General features: G+C 42.2%; 1 long non-coding RNA gene across 1 annotated transcript in view; it reads right to left on the bottom strand.

Moving 5' to 3' along the window:
* Positions 1-21,704, bottom strand: part of LOC140726748 (uncharacterized) — a 67,839-nt gene that overhangs the window by 10,492 nt on the left and 35,643 nt on the right. The window lies entirely within an intron of this gene.

The following is a 21,704-nucleotide window of genomic DNA, read 5'->3' as shown; positions in this document are numbered from 1 at the left end:
GCAGATGATCTTTTGGTTTTTATTTCAAATCCTGAGGAATCAATTCCCAATCTTTTGGAAACACTTAAAGATTTTGGTAATTTTTCAGGATATAAGCTTAACTTGAATAAAAGTGAATTGTTTCCATTAAATGCCCCTGTTTGTATATATAATGATATTCTTGTTAGAATTGTTAACACTTTTAAATATTTAGGTATTATAATTACTAAAAAATATAAAGATCTTTATAAAGCTAATATAGTTCCTTTAATGGACTTCATGAAACAACTATTTTCTTTAATAGGTCATATCCATGCTGTGAAAATGATGATTTTACCTAGATTTTTATATATTTTCCAAAGTATACCTATCTTTTTAACTAAAACATTTTTTGATCAAACTGACTCTCTTATTCCTTCCTTTATTTGGAACAATAAGAAACCAAGAATTAATAAGTATAATTTACAAAAATCTAAAAAAGATGGTGGACTTGCACTTCCTAATTTGAGACTGTATTATTGGGCTGTGAATATCAGACAATTATATTTTTGGTTATACTGGCTCGACAAGAGCCAAAAACCACTATGGGTTGATTTGGAATTAAAAGCTGTTAAACAATTTCATTTAACTTCAATATTAGGAGCTCCATTACCTTTACAGCTCTCTAAAATTCCAAATTTAAATCTTTACCCGGTTATTAAACAATCCCTACGGTTTTGGGTTCAGTTTCTCAATTTTTTTAAATTTGAAACAATTGAAGTTGTCTAGTTTTTTATATTGAAACTTTTTATTTAAACCTTCAATAACCAATCCCATTTTTCTCCCATGGAGAAATAAAGGGATCTGTTCTTTTACAGATTTATTTTGTGATGGTCGATTGATGACTTTTGAAGAGTTAATTAACAAATATTCTCTCGTTCATACACATTTTCTGCAATATCTTCAGGTTAGACATTTTTTACAACAATATTTATCTAAGTTTCCATATTTGCAAGAATCAGATTTGTTGGATACCATTTTGAAGTTGAATCCTTTAGTGAGAGGTTCCATTAGCAGAATTTATATTTTATTTTTGTTACAAAAAGAGAACCTCCCACTGAAGATTAAACAAGATTGGGAGAGAGAACTTAATATGACCTTTGTTAATGAAGATTGGCTTCGAGTTTTGAAAAACATAAATTCTTCTTCTATATGTGCCAACCACTGTTTAATTCAATTTAAAATTGTTCACCATTATTATTTAACAAAGGAGAGACTATCTAAAATATTTCCTAGTATAGATAACTATTGCGATAGATATAAAACTGAAGTAGCTACTTTGTCCCATATGTTCTGGTCATGTTCTTCATTAAATTTGTTTTGGAAATCTTTATTTTCTACAATTTCTAAAGCTCTGAAAATTAATTTACAACCTAATAGGAATGGCCTGTTTCCGTGCTGTGATTGTTATATGGTTATATGGTTATATTGACTGTTCTATTTGGAATAGCTCTGCATCATATTCAGGGTATTTCATCTTCAGATCAACATGTAATTGCATTTGTTACATTATTGGCAAGAAGGGCTATTTTGTTAAAATGGAAAGATATCTCTGCCCCTATATTAATTGAATGGTTTTCTCAAGTAACGTTATGTCTCAGTTTGGAAAAAAAAATAGAAGTAGAACTTTTGATCCCCGATTCAATTTTGAGAGAAGATGGGGCTCTTTTGCAAAACAGTATCATTTAATCTGAATTATTTTATACGGTTTCCTTCCAATCTTATTCTATATAAATATGAATTTGTGGTTGATGACTCTTTTTCTTTATATATATAGATTATGGTAAGACATATTGCTCCGGGGGTTGATTCCTAATGGATTTTTTTCCCTTTTTTGTTCTCAATGGGTTTTTTTTATTCTTAGATGGGGTTCTTTTTTTCCCTTCTTTTCTTTATATATAAATATTTTTTTCCATTTTTATATATTACAATCAGCTATTTTTCTTCAGCTTTATTAATTGTGTACATAATAATTTGTTGAAGTTTTGTATCATTTTATAGCAGTAGAAAATTATGTTCAATAAAAAGATTCTATAAATGAAAAAGAGCAGACATGCGTGAAATGGAAGAGATGTGGTCTGAGGGCAGCATTGATGGTGGATGAAGGGAAGCCCCTTTCTTTGAAAAAGCAGGCTATCTCCATCACCTCCAACTGGATCCCACCACCAAACACATCTTTCCCTTCCCCCCCCTCCCGCAATTTCTGCTTGTCGAAGGGATCGCTCTTTATGCAACTCCCTTGTCCATTTGTCCCTCCCCACTGCTCTCCCTCCTAACACATCCTTGCAAGTTGAACAAGTGCTTCACCTGCCCCTGCATCTCCTCCCTCACTACCATTCAGGGCTTCAAATAGTCCTTCCAGGTGAGAAGCCATTTCACCTTTGACTCTTTTGGGATCATATACTGTGTTCGGTGCTCCTGGTGTGGTCTCTTGCATATCAGTGCAACCCAACGTAGATTGGGAGATTTCTTCGCTGAACACCTATGCTCCGTCTGTCAGAACAAGCAGGATCTCCCAGTGGCCACACATTTTAATTCCACTTCCCATTCCAATATATCCTTCCAAGGCCCCATCCAATGTCAGGATAAGGCCACACTTTGGCGAAGAAACACCTTATATTCTGTTTGGGTACCCTCCAACCTGATGGCATGAATATCGATTTTCTCAACTTTCCAGTAATATTCAGCTCTCCTCTCGCCATTTTACATCCCTTTATCCCACTCTCATGTTATCTCCTTGCCCACCCTTCTCCTCCCTCTGGTCCTCCTCCCCCACCCCCATTTCTTCTTTCTGCCATGTCCTTCAGTCTCTTTCTCCAATCAACTTCCTAGCTCTTTGCTTCATCCGTTCCCCTGGTGTTTCTCCCTTCCCTACCCCCACCTTTCAAACCTACTCCTCAGCTTTCTTTTCTCCAGTCTGCAGAAGGGTTTTGGCCCGAAACTTCAACTCTACTTTCTTCCACAGATGCTGCCTGGCCTGTTGAGTTCCTCCAGCATTTTTTGTGTGTTGCTCGGATTTCCAGCACCTGCAGATTTTCTCTTGCTTGTGACAGAACATTGAATATTCGGCACTGTACAGGCCTTTAGGCCATGACATTGTGCTGACCTTTTAACCTACTCTAAGATTAATCTAAACCTTCCCTTCCACAAGGCCCTCCATATTGCTATCACCCATGTGCCTATCTAGGAGTTTCTGAAATGTCCTTAATGTATCTGCCTCCACGCAGCCGCCACTCTCTGTGTAAAATACTTACCTCTGACATCACCCTTATATTCCCATCCAATCACCCTAAACTTATGCCACTTCTCAGTCCAGCTCTGTGCATCCTGTCAAAGTCCTGTTGCATTCTACGACAACTTACTACACTATCTGGAACTCAACCAGCCTTCATGTCATCTACAAGCATACTGACCTACCCTTCCACTTCCTCATCCAAGTCATTGATAAAAATCGGAAAGCAGGGGTCCCTGAACAAGATCCCTATAGAACAGCACTGGTTACTGATTTACCATACAGCTTTCATATCTGAAAAGTGTCAGCAACCCAAAACGCTATCACACTTAGCATGGAAGGAAGGTGACTGGATTAGGCATGAATTCTGCCAGCTTTTTTAAATTCTTGGCTGCATTCAACTCAAGGGTCCCCACTAGTCACTACACCACAGCTGCAGAAATCTAAAAATTTTTGAATAATGGCTTGCTTCTGCCTGTTATTCACCAGTCCTTTGGAGTGCTGGAGAGGTCTTTAGGTACAGAGAGAGAAGATTGTTATCTAACACCAGGCTCAGAGATGCTGCATTGCTGCACCCATCCAAATGATATTTACGTATTCTTGCTACATGATGATGCACTTGAACCACTTGGCACTGAAACAACCAGGTCTGCTTCTGCTGCACGTCTTTATCCCCATTTGCATTTTGCGGTCACAATAAGGGGTAATCTCATTATCCTACTGTGCATAACATACGCCAGTGCACATTAGCAAACTCACTGCCCTATCTAGCCTCCACCTTCTCCTTCTTCATTTTACTGCAATCAATTCCACTACCACCTTGCTATCTGCAACTTACATGCTCCTCTTCTCATTATTTTCTACCCAAGGATACACCCTGCACCCCTGCCCCAGCCTCTACAGTCAGCATCTCAATTTACTTGAAGGGATATTGTCAGTCATTGAACCAACATGTCACCTATGTAGATATCAAAGCGATCAGCTATGATCCTGGGAATGCCTAGGTGGCCAATCAGACAATCTTTCAAATAAGCTTGAGCTGGATTCTCTTTATTGTTTTTCCACAATGTGTCTGGTTTCACTTATTGTGTGTAGGCCTCCGTTAGTCTCAATAGACGTGATGCACCATCAATAACTCTTGGAGACGCGAGTCGAGATAGGCTTTTATTAGCTGGAAGAAAGCACTGTCAGCAGCAAGAGACCACCACACAACATCCTGGAGACTGAGGGAGGAGCAGTGCCTCCAATTGCCTTTATACAGGGGTCTGTCGGAGGAGCCACAGGAGCAGTCAGCAAGGGGGGACGTATCCAGACAGGTATATGTAGTTCACAACAAGACCATGGATTTGTGCCTTGCAAAGTTTCCAGGGCGCACGTCTGGGCAGGGTTGTTTTTTTTCCACTTATTAATCAGGTTACAACTGAGTCACTACTGTAAGTTTCCAGCAATTTTAACTTCATTTACTTTCAAAATTCAGTTCCATTAAACCGAGAAGATTTGTTATGAAACAACAAACCCCTACAAGTTCAAGTATGCGAGTTTTAAATATGAGATAAATTGCATCAAAAACAAAATAATATTACTTGAAAACAATAATTTCAGAGAACTTTGGAGGTTCGTCTCTGGTAAGGTCTCTTTTCTTCTGTTTTCTGCCAAATACAGATGTTTTTGAAAAGCATGCTATCTTTCACTCTCATCCTGTCCCCCCCGCCGCTCCACCTCTCTCTCAAACAAACACACACACACACACACACACACACACACACACACACACACACACACACACACACACACACACACACACACACACACACACACACACACACACACACACACACACACACACACAGACTCCTTTCATACACTGACACTGTCATTTCTCTTCGATACAGCAGCCTTCTAAGTTATCTCATCCCTTGACTCAATGCTACATTTTTGTTCTTTATTTTGACTGCAGAGCATTCACATAACTGGTGGCGTGTTTTGCTTATTATTCTGGGAACTACTTGGAGATGTAATTATGATCCATTACATCTCATGTTGAACTTTGTCATTTGAAAATTGTCAACATATTTCTGCTTCAGTCTTCCTCTATTTAATCATTATGCTCTGTTTTTTTTACTCCAACAGCACCTACTGTAGTTACAATGCATTGTCATTATTTAATCTGCTGAACAGACATGGTGGTTATATATTCAGTTAATACATGCTATTGCTGTCTTATTGATATATTGGAATATTTCCCTATGACGATAATGATTACAGCAATATGAGGATGCTAGAAGCCATCTACTGGTGAGTTGGCACCAGAATGGAGAGAGAACACTGATATTTAAGGTCAAAGACTCTGAATTCATAAAGTGAAAAAAACAAGTTTGTTAAGTTGCAAAGAGGGACAGGGGTAGAGAAAACAGGGGAATGCCTGTTAAAGGATGCAGGTTAATGTTACCAAAGTAGGAATTACTTTAAACATTAATAGCTGAAGATAGAAAAGGAAGAAGAACTCAATTGAACAATTAAGGAGGGCGAAAGAAGATTGAGTGGTTATCTGAAATTGTCAAATTTAAAATTAAGTCCCAAGTGTTTCAAAATACCCAGAAGAAAGATAAAAGTGCTCTTTTTCAAGCTTATGTTGTCATCAATTAAACACTGCAGGAGGCCAAAGTGCAAGAAACTAGAAAAGACTAAAGAATTAAAGTGACCTATAACAGGAAGGTCTGGATTGCCATTGCTATTGATAAATGAATGGAGATATTCTGTAATTATGTCATATGATCTGCATCAACTTTTAACATAAGTTTGGATAAGTACATATAGTAAAAGTATGAAGGACTATAGTCCAAGTGTGGGTTGATGTGACTAGACAGAATAACATTCAAGCACAGACGAGATAGGCTGAAGAGCTAATTTTTGTGCTATAGTGCTCTTGGCTCTATGACTCTATAACAACCCAGACCTGAATTGATAAAGTGCCAAGTAAAGTTCATGCTATGGCAATTGCCATTTCCAATAGAAAAGTGTCCAACTTATTATTCTTGATACCTAATGGCAATACAATCATGAGATCGTTCAATATCGACATAGACTGAGTCATCATTGACCACAACTTTCACTTGTTTTGGTGTGCACTGTTTACAAAATGCATGATTTTCACCACCAGAAGGGGATAAATGTAGCATGTATCTAGGAACACCACCACATGTTCTGGTATCACAAATCAACTCCTGCCTGAAAAGTGACCTGGATCCACTCCAGTATGTTTACCATCACAACAGGCCAGCAGCAGATGTCATTTCACTGTCTCTTCACTCAACCCTGGAACATCTGGACAGCAAAGAAGCACACGTCAGGATACTCTTCATTGACTACACCTTGGCATTCAATAGTATCATCCCCTCAATACTAGTCAATAAGCTTCAAGTCCTAAGCTTTAATACATCCTTGTGCAAACGGATTCTCAATCTCCTCACTTGCAGACCCCAGTCAGTTCAGATTGTCAACACATCTCCACCAATTTCATTCAGCTCCGGTGGACCATAAGGCTGTGTGCTTAACCCCCTGTTCTACTCACTTTATACTTAGGACTGTGAGGCTAAGCATAATTCCAATGCCATATTTAAGTTTGCCGACAACACCACTGTCATTGGTTTAATCAAGGATAGTGATGGATCATCATATCAGAATCAGAATCAAAATCAGGTTTAATATCACTGGCATATGGCATGAAATTTGTTAAATTTGCAATGCAATGCATAATAGAGAGAAAAAGAAAACTGTGAATTACAGTAAATATATATATATATATAATATTAAATTAGTGAAAAAATAGGAAATAAAAAAAGTAGTGAGATAGTGTTCATGGATTCAATGTCCATTCAGAAATTGGATGGCAGAGGGGAAGAAGCTGCTCCTGAATCATTGGATCATGTACTCGTGGGAAGAGCACGGAAACTCCTTACAGACGGCGCCGGATTTGAACTCCGAACTCTGGAATTCCCCAACTTGTAATAGCGTCCCACTAACTGCTAGGTGACCAGGCACTCTTACTCTGGAGCAAACAATGTAAGCTATGGAAATGGGGGAAATTGAGTGTCCTGTGGACTCAGACCACAAGATCCCTCTGATCCTCGACACTGCCAAGAGTCTTGTCGTTAATATTATATTCTGCCATCATATTTGACCTACCAAAATGAACCACCTCACACTTATTTGGGTTGAACTTCATCTGCCACATCTCAGCCCAGGTTTACATCTTACTGATGCCCGCTGTAACCTCTGACAGCCCTCCACACTATCCACAACACCCCCAACCTTTGTGACATCAGCAAATTTACTAACCCATCTCTCTACTTCCTCATCCAGGTCATTTATAAAAATCACCAAGAGAAGGGATACCAGAACAGATCACTGAGCCACACCACTGGTCACCGACCTCCATGCAGAATATGACCCATCTGCAACCCCGCTGCTTTCTGTTGGCAAGCCAATTCTGGATCCACAGAGCAAGGTCCCCTTGGATCTCATGCCTCCTTACTTTCTTAATAATCCTTGCATGGGGAACCTCATCAAATGCCTTGCTGAAATCCATATACACTACATCTACTACTCTACATTCAACAATGTGTTTAGTGACATCCTCAAAAAATTCAATCAGGGTTGTAAGGCATGACCTGCTTTTGACAAAACCATGCTGACTATTCCTAGTCATATTATACCTCTCCAAATGTTCATAAATCCTGCCTCTCAGGATCTTTTCCATCAACATACCAAGCACTGAAGTAAGACTCACTAGTCTACAATTTCCGGGGCTATCTCTACTTCCTTTCTGAAATAAAGGAACAACCTCTGCAACCCTCCAACCCTCTTCTGTCCCCATTGATGATGCAAATATCATTGCCAGATGCTCAGCAATCTCCTCCCTCGCCTCCTACTGTAGCCTGGAGTATATCTCGCCCAATCCCAGCAGCTTATCCAACTTTATGATTTCCAAAAGCTCCTACACAGCCTCTTTCTTAATGTCTATTTGCTCAAGCTTTTCAATCCATTGTAGGTCATCCCTACAATCACCAAGATCCTTTTCTGCATTGAATACTGAAGCAAAGTATTCATTAAGTATCTCTGTTATTTCCTCCGGTTCCACACACATTTTTCCACTGTCACACTTTATTGATCCTATTTCTCACATCTTGTCCTCTAGCTCTTCACATACTTGTAGAATGCCTTGGGGTTTTCCTTAATCCTGTTTGCCAAGGCCTTCTCATGGCCCCTTCTGGCTCTCCTAATTTCATTCTTAAACTCCGTCCTGCTAGCTTTATAATCTGCTAGCTCTCTATTATTACCTAGTTTTTTGAACCTTTCGTAAGCTTTTCTTTTCTTCTTGACTAGATTTTCAACAGCCTCTGTACACCACTGTTCCTGTACCCTACCTTCCTTTCGCTGTCTCATTGGAACATACCTATGCTGAATGCCACGCAAATATCCCCTGATCATTTGCCACATTTCTTCCAGACGTTTCCCTGAGAACATCTGTTTCCAATTTATATTTCCAAGTTCCTGCCTGATAGCCTCATATTTCCCCTTACTCCAATTAAATGTTTCTCTAACATGTCTGTTCCTATCCCTCTCCAATGCCATGGTAAAGTTGACAGAATTGTGATCACTATCTCCAAAATGCTCTCCCACTGAGAGATCTGACACTAACCAGGGTCATTTCCCAATATCAGATCAAGTAAAGCCTCTCCTCTTGTAGGCTTATCTACATATTGTGTCAGGAAACCTTCCTGAACACACCTAACAAACTCCAGCCCATCTAAACCCCTTGCTCTATGGAGAGGCCAATCAATATTGGGGAAATAAAAATCTCCCACTATGACAATCCTGTTATTATTACACCTTTCCAGAATCTATCTCCCTATCTGCTCCTCAATGTCCCCGTTACTATTGGGTGGTCTGTAAAAATCATCCAGTAGAGTTATTGACCACTTCCTATTTCTAACATCCACCCACAGAGACTCAGAAGACAATCCCTCCATGACTTCCTCCTTTTCTGCAGCCGTGACACTATCTCTGATCAGCACTGCCACGTGCCCTCCTCTTTTGACTCCTCCTCTGCCCTTTCTGAAACACCTAAAGCCTGGCACTCTAAGCAGCCATTCCTGCTCCTGAGCCATCCAAGTCCCTGTAATAGCCACAACATCATAGCTCCAAGTACTGATCCACACTCAAAGCTCATCCACTTTGTTCATGATGCTTCTTGCATTAAAATAGACACATCTCAAACCATCAGTCTGAGCGCATCCCTTCTTTATCACATGCCTATCCTCACTTTCGCACTGCCTCCAAGCTTTCTCTATTTGTGATCCAACCGCCCCTTCCTGTCTCTTCAGTTCAGTTCCCAACCCTCAGCAATTCTAGTTTAAACTCTCCGCAATAGCCTTAGCAATCCTCCCTGCCAGGATATTGGACCCCCTTGGATTCCAGTGCAACCTGTCCTTTTTTACATGTCACGCCTGCCCCAAAAATGTTCCCAATGATCCAGAAACCTGAATCCCTGTCCCCTGCTCCAATCCCTCAGCCACACATTTATCCTCCATCTCCCTCTATTCCTATACTCACTGTTACGTGGCACAGGCAGTAATGCTGAGATGACTACCTTTGAGGTCCTACTTCTCAACTTCCTTCTAACTCCCTGTAGTCTGTTTTCAGGACCTCCTCCCTTTTCCTACCTATGTCATTGGTACCAATATGTACCATGACCTCTGCTGTTCTCCTTTCCACTTCAAGATATCGTGGATGCGATCAGAAACATCCTAGACCCTGGCACTTGGGAGGCAAATTACCACCTGTGCTTCTTTCCTGCATCCACAGAATCGTCTGTCTGACCCCATAACCATAGAGTTGCCTATTACTGCTGCCTGCCTTTCCCTGCCCTTCTGAGCCACAGGGCCAGACTGTGCTTTCCCCGGGTAGGCCGTTCCCCCACAACAGTACTCAAGCAGGAGTACTTATTGTTAAAGGGGACAGCCACAGGGGTACTCTCTAGTATCTGACTCCTTCCCTTCCCTCTCCTGACTGTAACCCACTTATCAGTCTCCCAAGGCCCCGGTGTGATAATTTGCCTATAGTTCCTGTCTATCACCTCCTCACCTTCCCTGACCAGATGAAGGTCATCGAACTGTATCTCCAGTTCCCTAACCGAGTCTCTAAGGAGCTGCAGCTCTATGCCCTGGCGCAGCTGTGGCCATCCGGGAGGCTGGAAGTCTCCTGGACATCCCATATCTGACACCCAGTACAGAATACCGGCCTCACAGACATACTTTCTATTTCCTTTCTACACAAGTAACATACCTTGCCTTGACCTGCTATCACCAAAGCCCTCCAAATCTGACTCCTTCTACTCTCACACCCGCTCTATAAAGCAGTCTGCTTTTAAAAATCTTCTATAGAAGTTTGTCTACGATTTTAATGACATGCCGAATCTACGCAAACTCCAACCAAACTACGCAAGAACACAGACCTTGGACTTGGAGACCTGAGGGAACGAAGACCTTGGACTTGGATACTTGGAACATGGAATGCCACAGCCCGGACTTGGATACTTGGAATACCACGGCCCGGACTTGGAGACTAGGAACACCACGGCCAGGACTTGGAGACGAGTAACACCACGGCCAGGACTTGGATACTTGGAATACCATGGCCCGGACTTGGAGACGAGGAATACCATGGCCAGAACTTGGAGACGAGGAATATCACAGCCCAGACTTGGATACTTGGAATACCACGGCCAGGACTTGGACACACGGATCGCCACAGCCAGGACTTGGAGGCTTGGGACTTGGATCACCACAGCCAGCACTTGATACTTTGGACTTGGAACACCAGAGCCAGGACTTGATACTCAAACACAGGACATGAAACACTGAGCCGGGACTCCGCCTTAAGGCACCAGGCATAGAGCCGGGCTCTTCTTCTTCAAGGGACAGACTCAGATGCAGGACATGAAACATTGAGCCAGGACTCCGCCTTAAGACACCAGGCATAGAGCCGGGACTCTTTAACACCGGGGTCAGGACCCTTCTAGGGTATAGTGCCGGGGCCCCTCTTTAGACCGGACATGGATACGGCGACCACACAACAACAGTCCATGCGAGTAGCGGCAAACAGCCTGCCTACTGCGCTGGATACACAACAACAAAACAACGGACAGTACTTCACTGGACCCAAGTTTGTTCCAAGCTGCGGGAGCTCTTAACTCACCCTGGCGGGTTAACCTTGCCCAGTCCCACTCTGGCAAGGGGAGGAGAATTGCTGGCACTTGCAGCGGGAGGAGCCCTGGCTGGCTCCGGCAAGAAACTTAGCTGGCTCCGGCTAGATGACTTTGGCTCGCTGTAGCTACGGTGACTTCACTATTGCTCCATAACACTCTCGTGCCACACGGCTGAAGCCAGGGGCTTATAAACTGCCGGTTCAGTCAAGAGTAAATTACCTTAATCACCAAGCTCGAAGGACACGTGAAACAGGGAATTAAAGGGGAACAAGAAGTGAATAGTCCGGATCATAACACAACCTAGATAAATTTAAAGAGAAACCGATCCGGACCATGACAATATCAGTCAGTGATGATATATCTGATTCCAGTTTTGATCCTGACAAACATTATAATCTAATATAGATCAGAAATTGGAATGTGATAAAACTTAGAAAATTTTTAATAGTGCAAGTCACTAAGTAAGAGGAGCTAGTTCTGAAAGGGGAGAAAAAAGACCACAAGTGCTGGAAAGAGCAAGATTTATCCAGAAAAGTGGTCATCACCTTCATGAAAGCTGTGCTTGTGAGGCATGGTATTCATGTGAAGTGGTATCAGATAATGGTCCACAATTTTTGAGCTGTGAATTTGAGTCCTTTGCCAATGATTGCCGGTTTTGACATGTAACTTCAAGTCCACGTCACCCAAAATTTCATGACGTAGCACCAAGTTTGGCCAAGATAGTGAAGGGCCTCATGAAGAAGGCACAAGATGGATGTGAGGATTTCCACAAAGTCTAATGATTTACAGAAGTGCACCACTGCAGGATGGCCTTACACCAAATCAAATGCTGATGGGTCAACACATACGCCCTAACTCTCTAATCCAGGAAAACCTGTTGATAACTAAAGGAGCACACAGGGCTAAAGTGAAAGGAAAAGAAAAAGAAAAGCAGTATCATACAAGACTGTGAAAAGGCTACTAGTCCTGAAGCCTGGAGATCAAGTGCGAATCTGAGATCACAATTCCAGCACATGGTCTGTGTAAGGACATATACAAGAGGACAACGATCCACATTCCTACTAGGTTCAGATGGAGTGAGGAACACCTCCGGGAAGGAAACATGGATCAACGACCATAAGCTCCTACCCATAGCTGTGACATGTCACCTGTCAGATGTGAAAGATAAACCTGTTCAGAGTTCTCAGAAATACACTAATATTAACACAACAAGTGAAGGTATTATAACTGTGGAGCCAAAAAGCAAATGAAAATAGATTACCAAACCACCTCAGAGGCTGATTCAGAGTTGATTAGTGAATAAGGGGCTACATTTGTTCATTACAGTTAAAGTTAATGTGTTGGAAATTATTATTGTTTCTTGCAGGTTTATCAGACATAATATTGTGTTTGTTTTTTCTTTAAAGAGGGAAGATGTGCTACTATGTGTGTGCTTAACAAAGAACTTAAGTTCCTAGTATGCAGTGTGGATGGTTCACCTGGAACCAGAAGAGATGTTGGTGGGATGGTCGCACTTGTCGTGTTGGGCTGAAGACGTTACTGGAGTGTTCTGTAAGCAATTATGTAGTAGTTTTACCACCCTAAGATTTTTATTTATTTAATGAAGAACAAACATAACATGGGGATGTCACATTTTAATCATATTAAATGTTTACTTGTGCATAATCAATAATTTCCATCATTTTTTTGATTTTTAAGATCTGGAGTTTCATTAAAGTGCCTTTGAATTTATTCTTATTTCATTAAAGTTTTAACATTTGTGGGCCTGTTTCTGTGTTTTTATGACTCTATGTGTTAGAGCAGTGTTTCTCAACCAGGGTTCCATGAAAGGCCGCTAGAGGTTCCACGAGAGATTGTGATTTAAAATCCCTGAGCCCCCTCAGCACCCACCATGATAGGATGAGGACCAGTCCCCCTCACAGCCAGAGCACCATCCCCCACCGGCACAGGGGCACCCTGCCTGGCTGAAACTAGACCCCACAGACAGATCCCTCAAAGCAGAGTGGCTGATGCTGTTGGCTGGAAGCCCCGTGCCCTCCTGCAGGCAGTATCCCTATCGGAGAATGTGCATCGCCAGCACATGCCATCTTGGAGAGTGGTCACTGTACAGATACATCTGCAGGGTCCTGAGGTGGAGAGTCGCCAGCTGGGTGCGTGCATACACACCAGTGACTGACTGCCCTCTGTGATCAGAAGACTTAGGACCATAGCAGACACCCAATATCTCCTTTTCCCCCAGAAATAGTTCACCTACATCTTCTGGGTCCTAGAGACATAGGCAATGGGCGACACTAAAATAATCAGCTGGTACAAAATCTTTACAATGAAAGCTACTTATCAATAGGTTTTACATGGACTGGTGATCTAAGTTGTTCTATTCCATTGTGCCTAGTCTGTGGTAAACATCTTACACATGTAGCAATGACTCCAGCAATATTGAAAAGACAATTAACGATAAATCACAGCTATATGACATGTAAAAGTGCTGATAATTTTGAACAACTTTAGGAATCTCAAAACAACAGATTAAAGTTTTTTTGAAAATAAAGTCATAGTAATAGAATCCAGGAAGCAAGCTATTTAGTAGCTTTAAGACCAGTTCACTTGAGAATGTTTAAAAAACTGCATGAAAACCTGGACAAAGAGCACACCAGTCTCCTGTTCCATACAGAATTCTGGTGGCTGAGCAGAGGAAGAGTTCTCTTTGAGAAGAAAGGTGAATTGCAGGAATATTTTCAAGAAAGTAATAGGTCAGATTTTGCCTAATGCTCTGAAGAAGAAGAATGGCTGTAGACACTAGCCTACTTAACAGATATTTTCAGCATGTGAACCACTTAAACAATTCTCTGCAAGGCCCTGGGGATACTGTTCTGACTCCAAGTGACAAAATTCTTGGATTTAAAAGGAAACTGAATCTTTAGAAAAAAGCATGTTGCAGAAGGAAATCTTGAAATGTTTCCATTGCTGCTTGGGTTTGAGCATGAGGAAGGATAGCAGAGAGTCTCGAGTCTTATTGAAAACCATCTGGAAGAACTGTAGAACAAAATTAAACAGTATTCAACGTCCGCCCCCCCCCCCCCCCGCCACAACACAAGTGCATGACTGGCAAAGGAACACTTTCACTGAATCTTCTCCTCAGCCCGAGAACTTGTCTTGAGAGAAGAGAAAAAACTTTGTGAGATGCAGTCTGATCATGCACTCAAGATGAGATTTACTAATGTGCCCCTGGACAAGTTCTGGATATAGAAACATAGAAAACCTACAGCACAATACAGGCCCTACAGCCCACAAAGTTGTGCCAAACATGTCCGTACTTTAGAAATTACTAGTCTTACCCATGGCGTTCTATTTTACTAAGCTCCATGTACCTATCTAAAAGTATCTTAAAGGACCCTATCATGTCCACCTCCACTGCCATTGCTGGCAGCGCATTCCATGCACTCAGCACTCTCTGAGTAAAAATCCTACCCCTGACATCTCTTCTGTACCTACTCCCCAGCACCGTAAACCTGTGTCCTCTTGTGGCAACCATTTCAGCACTGGGAAAAAGCCTCTGACTATGCCTCTTGTCATCTTATACACCTCTATCAGGTCCCCTCTCATCCTCCATCACTCCAAGGAGAAAAGGCTGAGTTCACTCAACCTATTCTCATAAGGCATGCTCACCAATCCAGGCAATATCCTTGTAAATCTCCTCTGCACCCTTTCTATGGCTTACACATCTTTCCTGTAGTGAAGCGACCAGAACTGAGCACAGTACTCCAAGTGGGGTCTGACCAGGGTCCTATATAGCTGCAACATTACCTCTCGGCTTCTAAATTCAATTACATAATTGATGTAGGCCAATGCACCGTACACTGCCTTAACCACAGAGTCTACTTGCGCAGCTGCTTTGAGCGTCCTATGGACTCTGACGCCAGGATCCCTCTGATTCTCCACACTGCCAAGTCTTACCATTAGTACTATATTCTGCCATCATATTTGACCTACCAAAATGAACCACTTCACACTTATCTGGGTTGAACTCCATCTGCTATATCTCATCCTAGTTTTGGATCCTATCAATGTCCCGCTGTAACCTCTGACAGCCCTCCACATCTTCCACAACACCTCCAACCTTTATGTCAACAGCAAACTTACTAACCCATCCCTCCACTTCCTCATCCATATCTATGAAAGAAGAATTTCCTGCCATTCATAGGAAAGCAATAAATATTTTGCTGCAGCTTTTAACTTCTTACATGTGTGAGCAAGCTCTTTCTTGTTTAACAAGCAGCAAGAGCAAGGTCAGGTATCATCTCATTTCAGTTGAAGCTAAAATCCATGTGTGCTTAGCTCAAATTTGATCTAGCATTAAGAAATTTATTCTGTTTGCCTTTTGAGTTTTTAAAATTGATTAAAGAGAAGGAAAGTAATTTTAAGAAAAGTTAAGCCCAGCTTAACATTGTTTTCAAGAAAGGTTGGCTAAAAATTAGGTAATGATAGAGATCTAGAAAATTATAAGGCTAGTAGGAAGGAGCTTAAGAATGAAATTAGGAGAGTCAGAAGGGGCCATGAGAAGGCTTCAGCGAGCAGGAAACCCCCAAAGTATTCTACAAGTATGTGAAGAACAGGAGGATCAGATGTGAGAGAATAGGATCAATCAAGTGTGACAGTGGAAACGTGTGTATGGAACCAGAGGAGATAGAAGAGGTACTTAATGAATACTTTGCTTCAGTATTCAGTATGGAAAAGGATCTTGGCAATTGTAGGAATGACCTACAGTGGATTGAAAAGCTTGAGTTAATAGACATTAATAAAAAGGATGTGCTGGAGCTTTTAGAAAGCATAAAGTTGGATAAGTTTCTGGGACTGGATGGGATATACCCCAGGCTACTTTGGGAGGTGAGGGATGAGATTGCTGAGCATTTGGCAATGATCTTTCCATTATCAATGAGGACGAGAGAGGTTCCGGAGGATTGGAGGGTTGCAGATATTGTTCACTTATTCAAGAAAGGGAGTAGAGATATCCCAGGAAATTAATGACCAGTAAGTCTTACCTCAGTGGTTGGTAACTTGATGGAAAAGATCCTGAGAGGCAGGATTTATGAACATTTGGAGAGGTATAATATGATTAGGAATAGTCAGCATGGCTTTGTAAAAGGCAGGTCAAGTCTCACGAGCCTGATTGAATTTTTTGATGATGTGACTAAACACATTGATGAAGGTAGAGCTGTAGATGTAGTGTATGGGGATTTCAGCAAGGCATTTGATAAGGTTTCCAATGCAAAGGTTATTGAGAAAGTAAGGAGGCATGGGATCCAAGGGGACCTTGCTTTGTGGATCCAGAATCAGCTTGCCCACAGAAGGCAAAGAATGGTTATAGACAAGTTATAGAATGGTTATAGAAGAATGGTTAAAGAATGGTTATGGAGGTCAGAGACCAGAGGTGTGCCTCAGGGATCTGTTCTGGGATCCCTTCTCTTCACGAATTTTATCAATTACCTAGATAATGAAGTGGAGGGATAGTTTAGTAAATTTAGTGATGAAACAAAGGTTGGAGGTGTTGTGGATAGTGTGGAGTGCAGTCAGAGTTTACAGCGGGACATCAATAGGATGCAAAACTTGGTTGAGAAGTGGCAGATGGAATTCAACCCAGGTAAGTGTGAGGATGTTAGGATGTTTATTTTAGTAGGTCAGATATGATGGTAGAATATAGTATTAATGATAAGACTCTTGACAGTGTGGAGGATCAGAGGGACCTTGGGGGTCCTAGTCTATAGGGCACTCAGAGCAACTGCGCAGGTTAAGAAGGCATATGGTGCATTGGCGTTCATCAACCGTGGGATTGAGTTCAAGAGCTGAGAGGTAATATTACAGCACTATAGGACCTTGGTCGAACCCCACTTGGAGTACTGTGCTCAGTTCTGCTCACCTCACTACAGGAAGGATGTGGAAACTATAGAAAGGGTGCAGAGGAGATTTACAAGGATGTTGCCTGGATTGGGGAGCGTGCCTTAGGTTGAGTGAACTTGGCCTTTTCTCCTTGGAGCGACAGAGGATGAGAGGTGACCTGATAGATGTGTATAAGATGATGAGAGGCATTGATCGTGTGGATAGTCAGAGGCTTTTCCCCAGGACTGAAATGGCTAACACAAGAGGGCACAGCTTTAAGGAGCTTGGAAGTAGTTACAGAGGAGATGTCAGGAGTAATTTCTTTTTTACGTAGAGGGTGATGGGGAAGTGGAAATCACTACCGGTGACGGTGGTGGAGGCGGATACCGTAGGGTCTTTTAAGAGACTCCTGGAGATACACAGAGCTTAGAAGAATAGAGTGTTATAGGTAACCGTAGGTAATTTCTAAAATAAGTACATGTTCTGCACAGAATACTGGGTTGAAGGGCTTGTATTGTGCTGTACGTTTTCTATGCTTCTATGTTTCTAAAACTTCATTCTCCACTCAAAAGACCATTGACTATTCTTCTTGGATTATTATATCTACAACTTGCTGATGATGCTAACCTACTGTGAGCTCTAGATATAATAATTTTTATGTACATGTTCCGAGACCTGAAAATTCTTTCAAGGGTTCCTTCAGGGCCAAAGGGTTGAGAAAGGCTGCGTTAGAGTATTTCATTGATAAATTAATTATTTATTATTTATTTGCTATGTACTAAGCAAAGAAAAGTGCTATCATTAAGTTTTGTCTTGTCTTATTTGTGTTTTTTTAAAATTTTCATTTGATTTTGGAGAGACATGAGAAATACCAAGAGAAATCCAGGTTATGGTTTTATAAATGGGAATGTTTCTATTCTAAATATGAGATATTCTCATTTCAGAGAGATTGGAATTTGGGGAAACTAATGGTTGATAGAACCATAGAACCATAGAACACTACAGCACAGTACATGCCCTTCAGCCCTCCATGTTGTGCCGACCCCTATAATCCTTAAAAAGTACTAAACCCACACTACCCCATAACCCTCCATTTTTCTTTCATCCACGTGCCTGTCCAAGAAGCTCTTAAATACCCCTAATGTTTTAGCCTGCACCACCATCCCTGGCAAGTCATTCCAGGCACTCACAACCCTCTGTGTAAAAAACTTACCCCTGATGTCTCCCCTAAACTTCCCTCCCTTAATTTTGTGCATATGCCCTCTAGTGTTTGCTATTGGTGCCCTGGGAAACAGGTACTGACTATCCAACCTATCTATGCCTCTCATAATCTTGTAGACCTCTATCAAGTCTCCTCTCATTCTTCTACGCTCCAAAGAGAAAAGTCCCAGCTCTGCTAACCTTGCTTCATATGACTTGTTCTCCAAACCAGGCAACATCCTGGTAAATATCCTCTGCACTCTCTCCATAGCTTCCACATCCTTCCTATAATGAGGTGACCAGAATTGAACACAATACTCTGTGCGATCACACCAGAGATTTGTAGAGTTGCAACATGACCTCTATACTCCTGAACTCAATCCCCCTGTTAATGAAGCCTAGCATCCCATAGGCCTTCTTAACTGCCCTATCAACCTGTGCAGCGACCTGAGGGATGTATGGATTTGAACCCCAAGGTCCCTTTGTTCATCCACACTCTAAAGTAACTGACCATTAATCCTGTACTCAGTCTTCCGGTTTGTCCTTCCAAAATGCATCACCTCACACTTGTCTGGATTGAACTCCATCTGCCATTCTTCTGCCCAAAGTTGCAGCCTGTCTATATCCTCTGGTAACCTTCAACAACCTACAGCTCCATCCACAACTCCTCTAATCTTCATGACATCTGCAAGCTTACTCATCCATCCTTCCATCTCTACATCTAGGTCATTTACAAAAATCACAAATAGCAGGGGTCCCAGGCCAGATCCCTGCAGCACTCCACTGGTCACAGACCTCCAGGCAGAATACTTTCCTTCCACAACTACCCTCTGCTTTGTTCGTTTAAGCCAATTCTTTTTCTAAACAGCCAAGGTTCCACTTATCCCATGCCTCATGACTTTCTGGATGAGTCTCTCATGAGGGACCTTGTCAAATGCTTTGCTAAAGTCCATGTAGACCACATCCAATGCCCTACCCTCATCAATTTCTTTTGTTACCTCTTCAAAAAAACTCAATCAGGCTCGTGAGGCACGATCTTTCCTTCACAAAGCCATGTTGACTATCCATGAATAGACTGTACTTTTCCAAATGCCCGTAGATCCTATCTTAAGAATCCTTTCCAGTAGTTTGCATACCACCGACGTAAGACTCACCGGTCTATAGTTCCCAGGTTTCTCCCTATTACCTTTTTTAAACAAGGGAACTGCATTTGCCATTCTCCAGTCCTCCGGCACTTCTCCTGCAGCCAAAGTGGATTCAAATATAACAGCTAATGCTCCTGCAATCTCTTCTCTCAATTCCCACAACAACCTGGGGTGTATCATATCCAGCCCTGGGGATTTATCAATCTTAATGTTTTTAAGAAGATCCAGCACTTCTTCTTCCTTAATCTCCACATTGTCCAGCACACAGGCCCACTCTACTTCGACCTCATCCTGATCAAGATCCTTTTCACTTGTGAATACTGAAGCAAAGTATTCATTTAGGACCTCCCCAACCTACTCCACTTCCAGGCACATGTTGCCCTCTTTATCCTTTAGCAGTCACAGCTTCGCTCTCATCATCCTCCTATTCTTCACATATGCATAGAATGCCTTGGGGTTCTCCTTAATCCTACATGCCAAGGCCTTCTCATGTCCCCTTTGGGCTCTCCTAAGCCCTTTCTTTAGCTCCTTCCTGGATACCCTATATTTCTCATAAGCCCCTCCTACTTCCTGCTTCTTATATCTAACATATGCTTCCCTTTTCCTCTTGACGAGTTGCCTCACATGTTTCGCCAGCCACAGTTCCCTTTCCCTACCATTTTTTCCTTGCCTCAGTGGGACAAACCTATCCTGAACCCAGCTCAAGTGGTCCCTAAACTTCTCCCACATTACTTCTGTGCTTTCTCTTTTGAACATCTGTTTCCAATTTACTCTAGCTAGTTCCTGCCTCATCCCTTCAAAGTTACCCCTCCCCAGTTAAGCACTTTACCATTTTGTCTGATTTTATCCCTTTCCAAAGCTATGCTGAAGCTAAGGGAGTTGTGGTCACTCACACCAAAATGCTCCCCCACCAAGAGGTCTGTCACCTGACCAGGTTCATTACCCAGAACTAGATCCAGTATAGCCTCTCCTCTCATCGGCCAGTCCTACTGTGTCAGGAATCCTTCTTGAACACACCTGACAAATTCAGCCCCAACTATCCCCCTTGAACTCAGGAGGTGCCAGTCAATATGAGGGAAGTTGAAATCACCCATGACTACTACCCTGTATTTCCTTCACCATTCTAATATCTACCAGTTTAGCTGTCCCTCTGTGTCCCGAGGCTATTTGGGGGCCTATAGACTACTCCCAGCACAGTGATTGATCCCTTCCTATTTCCGACTTCCACCCAGACTGACTCCGTGGACACTCCTTCTGCAGCGTCCTCCCTTTTTTTAGCCGTGATACTAACCCTGACCAGCAATGCCACTCGTGCCCCCCCTTTTCTACCTCCCATCCTATTCCTTTTAAAACACCTGAACCCAGGGACCTGCATCATCCAATCCTGCCCTTCCTCCAACCAAGTTTCAGTAACGGCCACAACATTGTAGCTCCACGTACTAATCCATGCTCTAAATTCATCCTCCTTGTTCCTAGTACTCCTAGCATTGAAACAGACACATTTCAACCCCTTTAACTGGCTACAATTATGTTCTGTCCCCTGCCTGTCCTTCCTCATCAACTCAGAACTCTTAGCATCATGCCCTTGTCCTTCTACCTTAATCCCTGCACTCACATTCTGATTCCTACTCCCCTGCCAAACTAGTTTAAACCCTCCCCAATAGCTCTATCAAACCAGCCCACCAGGATATTGGTCCCCCTGGGATTCAAGTGCAACCCGTCCTTTTTGTACAGGTCACACCCACCCCAAAAGAGGTCCCAATGATCCAGAAATCTGAATCCCTGCCCCCTGCTCCAATCCCTCAGCAACACATTTATCTCCACCTCATTCTATTCCTATTCTCACTGTCGCGTCGCACAGGCAGTAATCCCGAGATTACTACCTTTGAGGTCCTGCTTTTCAACTTCCTTCCTAACTCCCTGTAGTCTTCGTTCAGGACCTCTTCCCTTTTCCTACCTATGTAAT

The sequence above is a fragment of the Hemitrygon akajei genome, chromosome 4, assembly GCF_048418815.1.
Source record: "Hemitrygon akajei chromosome 4, sHemAka1.3, whole genome shotgun sequence".
NCBI classification, from domain to species: Eukaryota; Metazoa; Chordata; class Chondrichthyes; order Myliobatiformes; family Dasyatidae; genus Hemitrygon; species Hemitrygon akajei.
The sequence above is the reverse complement of the archived record's forward strand: the minus strand, read 5'-3'. Positions and strand labels throughout refer to the sequence as shown.